The sequence below is a fragment of the Gracilinanus agilis genome, chromosome 1 (assembly GCF_016433145.1).
Source record: "Gracilinanus agilis isolate LMUSP501 chromosome 1, AgileGrace, whole genome shotgun sequence".
Taxonomy (NCBI): Eukaryota; Metazoa; Chordata; class Mammalia; order Didelphimorphia; family Didelphidae; genus Gracilinanus; species Gracilinanus agilis.
This window is the reverse complement of record NC_058130.1, coordinates 8,851,874-8,864,896: the sequence shown is the minus strand read 5'-3', so window position 1 is coordinate 8,864,896 and position 13,023 is coordinate 8,851,874.

Below are 13,023 nucleotides of genomic sequence, written 5' to 3'. Positions count from 1 at the left end.
ATCTATCTATCTATCTATCTATCTATCTATCTATCTATCTATCTATCTGTCTGTCTGTCTGTCTGTCTCTCTGTCTCTCTGTCTCTCTGTCTATCTACCTCTCTGTCTCTCTGCCTGCCTGCTTGCCTGTCTGTCTGTCTGTCTGTCTGTCTGTCTGTCTATGAACATCTGGGTGGCTCAGTGAATCGAGTGCTGGACCTATAATCAGGAAGACTTGAGTTCATATTCAGCCTCAGACATTTACTGACTGTGTAACCCTGGGCAAGTCATTTAACTTCTATTTGTCTCAATCCACTGGAGAAGGAAATAGCATACTGTTCCACTATCTTTGCCAAGAAAACCCTGTGGACAGTATTGTTGTGCTATGGTCCACAGGGTCATAAGGAATTGGACGCAACTGGACAACAACATCTCTCTAACTCTCTCAGTATATTTATCTATCTGTCCATCCGCCTATCTGCCTGTTTATCTAGCCACCCATTTGTATCTATATATCTATGTATCTATCTATGTATCTATCTATGTATCTTTGTATGTATGTATTTATCTATCTATCTATCTATCTATCTATCTATCTATCTATCTATCTATCTCATGAGGAAAACCAGCAAAAGAAAGAGTCTGAGATTAGAACAGGAAGTTGGGGTACCAGTTTGATGAAACCTGAAGGTAGTAGATGGGAGACAGTATCTGAAGCATAAGGCAAGGGGCTAGACTCAAGACTCGCAGATATATAAAGGATGGCAAAGTACTAGAGTGATTGCCTGTAAATTGTTACTCTGGGGTCAGACCACAAATTCCTTCCTTCCCTTCTTGGGATGGGAACCAAAGAGTTGACGTCAATAAGGTATCTCTGCCTGACAACACATACAGATGATTGTTGTCCCAAAAATGGAATTTTGCCAATGGTGACACTATGTCCAAAGCTTCTAACCCTAGGGCAAGGCACTCACAATTCCCATAAAGGGATACAAAGAGGAAGGTAAGAGCTGGAAGGAAGGAAATAATTTGATCTAACTGTTTTACCTCAATTCATTTCTCCCAAAACAAGGTAATTGGCCAATCAGTCAACAAGGATTATTTATTCATCCTATGTGCCAGATACTAGGGATAGAAGGTCTAAAATGAAAATCCCTGTCCGTAAGTCATTTACATTCTAGGGGAGCAGAAGGAAACAAGCAGGAGGGAGAAATACCATATCACATATTGCCTATTAGTCATATTAGTATATACAAAAAAATAAAGAAGATAATTCTGGGGTAAGGGAAGAATTGGCAGTTTTTGGAATCAACAAAGGACAGTTTTACTGGCCTGTAGATTATGTTGGGAGGGATAGATCTCATTTTTGTCAGGGGATACGATCTAGGAGAGATGAAAAAAACTCCTTTGGCAGAAGTGGGAGAGCTACTTCAGCTCCAAAGGGGACCAGACCCCTTTAGGGTCTTCAGTAGTAGCCATAGGAAAAGGAACATGCCCATGACCCCTGCTGATAACCATCAGCATCACTCATTATGGGCCAGCATCTGAAGTGATATAAAAATGTGAAGATACATTTGAAAGCCTGGAAAGCTGGAGGCAAGATCAGAGATGACATAATTGTAGTCATCCTCTGTAGGCAGAAATTCCTCCTTCCCTGAAGGTAAAAACTAACCCAGTGGGCATAAATCAGCCTGTGCATTGATTGTTTACATCATCCTTTGAATATATGAGATCTCTTTACAGGAAGGGATAGTGACCTGTCCTCTGTGCCTGAGAGGCACCATCTTGAGCAGGTCAGCTTGGCACTCCCATCCCTCTCCTGTCACCCACAAATTCACCCCCATTCTTAGGTCCTGAACATACTTTTCAGCACTATTCTTTGGCTAGTGACTCTCCCTCTACCTCATGTCTTCTGTAAAAGAACATTGGATTAAATGATCTCTGAATTTATCCCTTTCCCTAGCTCTTACTAGCTTGGGCATCCTGGGACTTAAGGAGTCTTCATGCGCTGTTGGCATGGGCTTCTCTTTTGGCTGCAGGAGGGGATTTCATCTTATCAGTTTCTTTTTTGCATGGTCTAGGGTAGTAGATGAGAACTGGATTTGAATTCAGTGGGCCTGGGTTTGTATGTTGATTCTGCTATTTACTTATTGGTGTGACCTTGAGCAATTTACTTCACTTCTCTGACCCTCATTGTTCTGCATTTATAAAATTAAGGGGTTAGATTATATGATCTCTTAGGTCTCTTCCAACACTGATTATTTTTGCTGGAAAGGTATGGGGAGGGAGGTAGGGAGGGAGAGACTGCAAGCAAATGTTTCAGCATATGTAGTTCTTCATTTTAGATTAATACAATGCAAGATGATGAAAAGATCATTGGACTAGAAAATCAAGAGATATGAGACTTAGATCTGCCACAAGGTAGCTGTGTGACTTTGGGCAAGTCATTTCTCTTGCCATCCATTTCCTTTTAATAATAAGTTTAACATACATTTTTATGAATTTAACATTTGCAAAGTGCTTTCTTCACAATAGCTCTATGATGTAGGTCATATAAGTATTATTCTCATTATGGAGAATGTTGGAGAAACAAATATGGGGAGGTTAAGGGAAATATCTGTGATAAACCAGGTTGGGAGTGTTGAGGCTAGATTTGAAATCACCACCTTTCTTATTGTACCACCCTTCCTCCTCTGCCAGATAAGGACATTGAAGTTGATAAGCTCTCTGAGTCTTTGTCATGGAGACATGTATCTGAAACAGTTTATTTTTCAAGCTAGAAGGATTTGCAATGATCATCTGGTCCAATTGATTTCATTTAATAGATGATGAAACTTGAGATTAAAGGGTAAAGTGATTTACCTAAAGTCACACAACTAGTTACCTAGTGGGAAAACTTCAAGTAGAAGCCAGGTCTTGATTATAAGTCTAGTCCTCATTGCATAGCACCACATTCTGAGTTTTTATGACTTGTGATTTCTCGTCCCCCTCCACTCGGCGTATATTTAGATTTTTATATTTAGGAGTTGATCTGTTTCTAAAGAAATTGATAGTTTATGTCCTTGAAAAGGGCCTATGGCCCCATTTCTGCCAGTATCAGCTAGCAACCATGATGACTGGCAGGAATGCCCTTCATCCCTTGACATCGTATCTGGTAGGACTAACTAGACTTGCTGTGGCAGTGTCCGATTGTTTGATTGGAATGGCACCAGGCAGGACTCTTGGCAGTCATTTCCTCTTGTCCCTGAATTTCAGGGTGATGGGAATTGGGTTTGATGGTTTATTTACACATTTGCACAGATCCACACATAGCTATGGGGCAAGCATCTCGTGCTTCATTGCCTATTTGTCATAAGTCGATTAAAGCTCTGAAATGATGAAAGCTTCACTGGCTATGTGGAGGCTGGTTAGATATTAGATCTCTTGTTATTTACTGGCCAGGTCTCTAGGAGACTGGACCGTTCAGTAGCGCACATTAAACTTGGGTCTTGGAATGAGAAGACTGGTGCAAAATCCAGCTTTGTCACTTACACATAGCTATGGGCAAGTCATTCAAGTTCTTCGTGCCTCCCTTTTCTCATCTATAAGAGAGGGATAATAATACTTGTACCACTGGTAAGGTCTTTGTGAGGGAACCACTTTGTAACCTATAAAGCACAATATAAATGTGTTATAATTTATTTTATGTTCTAGTATGTGTGCAAATCTTATCTCCCAGAGGTAGAGATGTTTTTAAAATCTTTTAAAATTAAATTTTATTTTTTCAGTCACCAAAATCTGCCTTCTTCCCTTTCTTACACCATCTTTAATTGCAAATGAAAGAAAAAACAAAACTCCTCTTAGAAACCTGACTAAGCAAAATAAAGTTCAGTATTGACCATGTCCGAATACATACGTGTCTCACATATGATGTATATTGCACATATGTAGCATATGTGTACATAATTCTGTACTCTGTGACTTTCACCACTCTATCAGGAAGTAGGTAGCAGGTTTTGTCATTAGTCCTCTGGAATCATGGTTGGTCATTATGCTCATCAGAGTCTTAAGATTTTCAAAGCTGTTTGTCTTTACAATATTGTTACTATGTAAATTGTTTTCCTGGTTCTACTCACTTGACTTTGATCAGTTTTTCAAGTCTTCCCAGGTTTCCCTGAAACCATTCCTTTCATAATTTTAGCTAGCATAATAGTATTTCATCACATTTATATAACAAAACTTGTTCAGCCATTCCGCAGTTGATGGGTAACCTTTTAAATTTCAATTTTTTTTCTTCAAAAGTAAGGGGCAGGGGGCAGCTGGGTAGCTCAGTGGATTGAGAGCCAGGCCTAGAGATGGGAGGTCCTAGGTTCAAATCTGGCCTTAGACACTTCCCAGCTGTGTGACCCTGGGCAAGTCATTTAACCCCCATTGCCTACCCCTTACTGCTCTTCTGCCTTGGAACCAATACACAGGATTAATTCTAAGACAGAAGTTAAGGGTTTAAAAAATATTTTTTAAGTAATATCTTACACTTTTTTGAGTGAAATGATTCCCTAAATACCTAATACCTGTATGCGTAGGCACATAGGAGGCATTGTTTTCCTAAATATTTTAAGATAATCCTTAGAAACTATTACTATAACATCTATAAGCACTAAAACAGAATGGGTAAATCTTATAACTTCTGTTTTCCTTAGCTTCTTCATCTAGAAAATGGGAATAATAATATATGCTACCTACCCAACATGGTTGCTTGGGGAAAAAGTCTTTTATAAGCTTTAATTTGCTAAATATATTTGATCTATTGGGATCATTATCCCTGGGGGAAGACTGTATCTGAAAAGGTATCTAAAGGGTCTTCAAAATTCTTTATAATATAGAAAGATATAATAATAAAAGAGCTAGGAGTTAAGATTAAAATCCTAGTCTCCACTCAGCTGCTAAATGACTGTATAGCTTTAGTCAAGATAGTGAATGATGACCAAAACAATGATACTATAAATTGATCTAATAGGTTTGGGGGATACAAAAATACAAATTCAATTCATCTAACAAGAAATGAAATAAAAAAACAAAATAGTTCATCTACTTAAGGAACTCACACATAGGAGGAGACAACATGGACCTAAGTAAGAAAAGATAAAATACATCAAAGTAATTCAAAATAAAAGCATTTAGCTATAGATCTACAGCTACATGGAACTTCAGAGGACAGCTTGTCTAAGCTAATGAAGTGTATTTTCTGGACTTACTTTCCTGACCTCCATTTATACTGGAAGGCTTGGTTTCCAAAGGACAGTGGTTACTTCTCCCCTTAAGTTATCTCTTCTAGCACTATAGCTTATGAACCCCCACCTATATACTTTATCTCAGTGATTGTTAGTTGATATCAATTAGGTAATGAGACTTAGCTTTTGGAAATGGGTATTTATCAAGTTGATATAGTCAAAATTGTTAGTATAAACATTCCCCCCCCCAAATCTGTCATTTTCCTTTTAAAAAAAAATTCAATCTTACTTTATTGTCATTTCTTAGTTCTCTTTTCCATCTCTCCTTCCCCACTCATTGAGAAAGCAAGAAAAACAAAATCTGCTACAAATATGTATAGTCAAACAACAAATTCCAGCATTAGCCATGTCCAAAAATTTTATATACTTCAGTCTGCATTCTGAATATATCACTTCTGTTGGTGGTAGACAGCATGAGTCTTCTTATCATGAGTCATCTGGAACTATGGTTGGTTTCATCATATTAATCGGATTTCCTAAGTCTTTCAAAGTTGTTTGTCTTTACAGTATTGTTGTTATTGTGTTATTCTTCTGGTCCTGCTCACTTTGCTTTGCATCTATTCATACAAGTTTTTCCAGTTTTCCCAGAAACTGTCCCCTCCCTCATTTCTTACAGCACAATAGTGTTCCATCAACTGCATAATACACCTTGTTTAGCCATTCCTCAAATGACAGACATTCCTTCAGTTTTCAATTCTTTGCCACAACAAACAGAACTGATAAAATATTTTTGAACATATGGGTCTTTTCCCTCTTTTTTTGATCTCTTTTAGACCTACTAACAATATTTCTGGGTCAAAGAGTATACACAGCTTCATAGCTTTTGGGGGTACAGCTCCAAATTGATTTTCAGAACTGTTGAATTAGTTCACAGAATCTCCACCAACAGTGCATTAATGTATACATTTTTCCCACAGTCCCTATAGCAGATTTCATTTTCCCTTTTTGTCAGCTTTGCTAATCTGATGGCTGCTGGTACCTCACAATTGATTTAATTTGCACTCCTTTATTTATTAGTGATAGCAATTGATAACTTGAATTTCTCCCTCTGAAAACTGACAATTCATATCATTTGGCTTTTATCAGTTGAAATATGGTTCTTATCCTAATAAATTTGACTCAGTTCTCTATGTACCATGAGTCATATTCTCTTGTCAGTACATAGAGTTGAAAGGAAAGTGGGCTCAAGCTTAGAGAATATAAGAAACAATGGAGTTTCAAGGAATCCTTTTCTGAATCCTTTTCTCCCTTTCCAGAGGTACTGGAACATTCCCCTTAGCACATGGTGACTTTCTGCTAGGCTCCCTTAAGGAGTCTCAAAGATGTCTTCCTCATTTGTCCTCAGTTTGTTTACAAGTTGTCTTTGCCCCCCTCTGTGGTCATTGCCACCAGCTCCTGCTGCTCTGGGAATGCTTCTAGGCAGAAGTCTAAATTCTCCCACCTTCCAAAATTCACAAAGTCCTCCTTTGGTCAAGGTAGAGAACATCTTATTCTTCCCCTCCAGTTTCCTCCCAGAAGTTTGCCTGGAATGTCCCTGACTCCAAAGCAGCACACTGATATAAGTCACAGAGGGCATGATCAAATCTCTTTAACCAATCTGAATACACTTTTTGTGTCAGCTCACATCATCATCCAGTGGTTTTTACTCCTAAACTGACTGAGGACTTCTTTTACACTTAGAATGTTTGGATTCATTCATTCAATAGAGATGTCTGAGCCTTGTACCTATCTAGTTAAGGATCCCTGCATTATTGAGGAAGGGGATGGTGCACTCTCTCTTACATGAAATTTGTGTGGGAGAATGCTAATAAATAGGGAATCAGTAAAATCCTTATGGAGAAGATGGCATATAAATCATGCTTTGAAGTAAAAAGAGATTATATGAGGTAGAGGTGAAGAGCAAATCAAATCCAAACATGGGAGACCATATGTGCAAAGTCACAGAGGTGGCAGATAAAATGTCATGTACAGAGAACAGCTTCCAGCTACTTTGTTTGGGATATGGAATGACTAAAAGAGAGTAGTAGCAACAAAATAATAATAATAAAGTTTAAATGAATAATAATAAAATAATAAATAATCATTTACATTTACATAGCATTGACTATGTTCCAGGCACTGTCCTAAGCAGTTCATTTATTTATTATAGTAATAATATTATATTATTATATTATAAATATTATAAAAATAATCTATTATTATTTTCACAACAGCCCTGGGAGGTGCTTTTCTTATCCCCATTTTACAGAAACTGAGCCCAAAAAGTTGAAGTGATTTACCCAGGGTCATCCAGCTAATAAGCATCTTGAGTCCAGATTTGAGTTTAGATCTTCTTGACTCCAGAGTCAGCATTCTGGAATCTGAAACCATATTCAAAAGACAGGATTTTAAATGCTAGTTGAGGAGTTTGTATTTTATTCTAGCAAAACAAGAAACTGATGAAGATCTTTAAGTTGAGATCATCTTTGTATTTAAGGATGTCAATTTGGCGGGTGTGTGGATGGATGATAGATTGGTGAGAAGAGATGCTAGAAGCAGGGATACTAGTTAAGAGGCTATAAAGCTAAGGGGGCAGTTAGGTGATTCAATAGATAGAGAGCCTAGTTTGGAGAAGGAAGTCCTGGGTTCAAATCTGATCTCAGATACCTAGCTGTATGACCTCGGGCAAGTCATTTAACCCTCATTGCCTTGTCCTTACCACTCTTCTGCCATAGAGTCAATATAATCGTATTGATTCTAAGACAGAAGGTAAGGGTTGTTTTTTTGTTTTTGTTTTTGTTTTTGTTTTTTTTTAAACAGGCTATTGTAATAGCCCATAATAAGAACCTGAACTAGTCTCCTCAAGAAGCATATGATCTCTCAGGGTAGTTTTGATGTGTATTTGGGTATGATATGAAATAGAATGTGAGAGGAGCAAAGGAGAGATTCAAGCAAAGTGTTCCAGGAACATTGAAGAGAGGAGTGATCACTTCCAGTGGGACTGGGTCTAATAAAACCTCATGGAAGAGGTGGCTCCTGAGATGAACCTGGAAGGAAGAGAGTTATGTCAGTAGGTGAGGAGGAGGAGGAGGGGTGGACAGCATCTGTGAATTCAAGGGAATGAGGAACAGCATTTGGATAATGCTGGATCCAAATTATCCTGAGCTTTAAATGCCAGGCTGAGGAATTGCTAATTTATCCTCCATAGAGAGCTCCCTGAAGGTTTTTGGAAGAGAAGGACATGATCAGAATTGTACCTATGGAAATTCCTTTTGCCAGCTTTGCAGAGGGTGGGTTAGAGATTAAAGTCAGGAAGATTATCTAGCATTTTGGTGAGGGAGGGGGTCTCAATCCATTTTATAGATGAGGAAATGGAGGCATACATCGGTTAAGTGATTTGCCAAAACTCAACCAACCGGTAAATGGTTAACTTGAATTCCTGTTTGATATCCTTCCTCTAAGGCCATTTTATTGTCTCCTCCACTACATATTAGCCCTTGGTTTCTTCTTCTGTAAAATGAGGGGATCTGGCCTAATTGACTTAAAAAAAACCCCTTTACCCTCCTGTCTTAGAATCAACACTAAGTATCAATGCTAAGGCAAAAGTGTTTAAAAACTAGGCAATTGGGTTTAAGTGAACTTGTCCAGGGTCACACAACTACAAAGTGTCTGAGGTGAGATTTGAACCTAGGATCTCCCAACTCCAAGCCTGACACTCTATCCTCTGAGCCAGATAGATTGACCCAATAACTGACTTTTCAAAAAATTAAAAAACTCTTACTTTTCATCTTAGAATTAATACTATGTGTTGGTTCCAAGGCAGAAGAGAAGCAAGGGCTAGGCAATGGGGGTTAAGTGACTTGCTCAGAGTCACATGGGTAGGAAGTATCTGATTTGAACCCAGGACCTCTCCTCTCTAGAACTGACTTTCCATCAACTGAACCACCTAGCTGCCCTCCTCCAATTGGCTCTTAAAGTTCCTCTTACATTCTAGGATTGTCTCTTTTTCACCCTTTGAGCTGTGTTGGCTGCCACTTGTGAAGGACTTGCTGTCCCTATATGTGAGAGTCTTTCAGAATGAGTGAACTTGAATGAACTGGTTTGACTATTTTTGACCTTTTACAACAGACTGAATGGTTTGCTCTGCTAATAAAATAAAATTGCCTTAGCATTTTTGTGAAATGAAACATTTTTCCCCCTGGATGAGATTATACACATTTTTCAGAAGGTGAATAGGTACCCTCTCTGAGGGAATATGGGACTTTGGGGAGTGGGAAAACATAGCAATAGGTTTGGATCAGGGGCATGCTGAGAAATGAAAAAAAAGTACATACAACACACTTTTAAAGTTAATCTGCACTGTTGGAGTTGGATAGATATGGATCAAAGCATACTATCTTTCACATCAGTGCATTTATAGTTTTATTTTGGGGTTTGGGTTTTATATGTGTGTTCTTACAGCATAATAATAAAGTGAATCTGCATTATTAACACTTTCTCCATCACCTTCCTAAGTCTAGACAACCAACAGAACAACAAGATAAGATTGATGATATATACTGATTTCCAAGGTATAAATATACACACCAAAAATTTAACAATCAGCTCTGTGAGATGACTAGAATGCTCCCAGTTCATAATTAGAAGACCAAGCTTTTGAGATTCTGGGTTAAGATGGCAGCAGAGTAAAAAGCAGCTGCTTAACCTCTCCTAACACACACATACAGGACTCCTTAAGAGGACATAGAAACAAATCCAGAAGAACGAAGGGACCCCACAACAGGGTGCAACGTTGAAGGTATGTGGGATTGGGGCATATCATTGCTAAAAAGGGGTGAAATAGCTCTCACTAAAAAGTGAGCTGAGCAGCTCCCTCTCCACCCCCCATACCACTATAGTGCCAAACCCAGCACACAAGAGTTAGAGCAAGTTTGGGGCATTCATTAAGTTCTTCACAGCGCACCAGAGCCTGCCCCTGTGAGCAGCAAGACATAAGACCCCAAAAGGCTAAAGAACCAGACTTTGAACACAGACCTTGAGCTCAGGCTCGGATGCAGGCACAGACACAGGCATGGACTCAGGCTCAGACTCAGGTGTGGATGTGGATCCTGAGCCCAGGTGCAGACCTTGGGTGGGGACACAGCGTAGAGGGGTGCATGACTGTGGAAGCAGCTCCCTGAGACTGTTAAAAGAGTTTCAGGCAGAGGAACAAGCAAGGGGACCACCAGGAGGCTTGACCCTGAGAACAACTAGACCTGAGATGTCAGGAACCTAAAGAGCTCAGACAGACCCTGGGCATGAGGATAATGCTGAGAGGGTGCTGGGCTAACAATGGCAAGCAGACACAAGAATCCCAGAAGAGAATGATCAAAAAGAAATCTTTAACATTTGACAACTTTTACACAGAAAAAATCCAGACAACAGAGCAAACAGTAGAGGAGAACAAACAAGTAATCATATCCAAACCTTCCCAAAAATATGAAAACTGGTCACAAGCTCTTGGAAGAGTTCAAATCTGAGATTATGAGAAAGATGGAAGGGATCTGACAAGAAAATAACAGTTTAAAAGGCAGAATTTTGCAATTGGAAAGTGAGGCTCAGAAATCAGATGAATTGATAAGGAAATTGAAGCCAGAAATGACCAGCTGGAAACCTTGAAGAACCAAACAGATCAGATTTAAAAGGAAAACAAAAAGATTATAGCCAAAAACCAGTCTCTAAAGGCTAGAATTGGGCAATTAGAACCCAATGATCTCTCAAGACAGCAAGAACAAATAAAGCAAAGTCAAAAGACTGATAAAATAGAAGGAAACATGAAATACCTCACTGAGAAATTGACAGATCAAGAAAAAAAGTCTAGAAGAGACAATTTGAGAATTATTGGTCTTCCTGAAAAAGCAGAAATTAATAGAAATTTGGACTCCATACTAAAAGAAATTATTCAGCAAAACTGCCCTGAAGTTCTACAACAAGCGGGCAATATAGACATTGAAAGGATCCATAGATCACCCTCTACACTAGACCCTGAAAAGACAGCCCCCAGAAATATAATAGCCAAATTCAAGAGCTTCCAAGTAAAAGAAAAAAATATTACAAGAAGCCAGAAAGAGACAATTCAGATATCAAGGGGCACCAATCAGGATCACACAGGACCTGGCAGCCTCCACACTAAAAGACCTCAAGGCTTGGAATATGATATTCAGAAAGGCAAGAGAACTGGGTCTACAACCAATGATCACCTACCCATCAAAACTGACTATATACTTCCAGGGGAAAGTATGGGCATTCAACAAGATAGAAGATTTCCAAGTATTTGCACAGAAAAGCCCAGGTCTAAATGGAAAGTTCAATATCCAGCCACAAAAACCAAGAGAAACATGAAAAGGTAAATAAGAAACAGAGGGGAAAGAAAGAAAACTCTTATGTTTAAATTTGCCTCTTTAAGGGCTTTAATAAGATCAAATTATTTGTATTCCTATATGGAGAAATGTTAGGTGTAATATTCAAAAACTATATTCATTATTATAGTAATTAGAAGAATTATTCACAGGGAGAGGGTGGAGCACTAAATAGTCTAAGATGAGACGGGGGTAGGGAAGAGGGGGTGAATAGTAGATGACATCAAGAGAAACTTGAATGAAAAGAAAAATAGGATATTCTATACCACACAAAGAGGGCATGGGAAGGGGAGGGGATGCATAATATTATAAGAAGCAGAAGAAGAGAGCATTAAGAGGTAATACTTAAAACTTACCTTCATGGGGATTAACCCTGAGAGGGAAGAGTAGCTATATCCATTGAGATATAGAATTCTATCTAACCCTACTGAGAAAGTCAAAAGGGATTAACCAAGGGGAGAAGGGGAGTGGGGAGGTCAAAAAAAGGAAGGGAGGAGAGGGGGGAGGGAATTCATTAGGCCTTAAAAAATAAAAAGAAGGAAATAATAAGGGAGGGGGTGGAAAGGGAAGTAAATCAAAGGAGGGGACAAGGGAGATTGGTCTAAAACAAACCACTGGTTTAAAAGGAAATAGTGTAAGAAGAAGGCTTAGAACTAGGAGAGGATTCCAAAATGTTGGGGAATACACCACTGATAATTATAACTCTGAATGTGAATGGGATGAACTCAGCCATAAAACAGAAGCAAATAGCAGAGTGGATTAGAAACCAAAAGCCTACCATATGTTGTCTACAAGAAACACATATGAGGTGGGTGGACATATACAGGTTTAAGATAAAGGGCTGGAGCAAAATCTTTTGGGCTTCAAACGAGAAAAAGAAGGCAGGAGTGGTGATCATGATTTTTTTTTAAAACCCTTAACTTCTGTGTATTGACTTATAGGTGGAAGAGTGGTAAGGGTAGGCAATGGGGGGTCAAGTGACTTGCCCAGGGTCACACAGCTGGGAAGTGTCTGAGGCCGGATTTGAACCTAGGACCTCCTGTCTCTAGGCCTGGCTCTCAATCCACTGAGCTACCCAGCTGCCCTGGTGATCATGATTTTTGACAAAGCCAAAGTAAAAATAGATATGATTAAAAGAGATAGGGAAGGTAATTACCTCCTGATAAAAGGCAGTATAGACAATGAGGAGATAACAGTACTCAATATGTATGCACCAAATGGTATAGCCTTCAAATTCCTAAAGGAGAAACTGGCTGAGCTGAAGAAGGAAATAGATAGTAAAACCATACTAGAGGGAAATCTAAATATTCCTCTTTAAGATCTAGATAAATCAAACCAAAAAATAAATATGAAAGAGATAAGAGAGGTGAATGAAATCCTAGAAAAATTAGAATTAA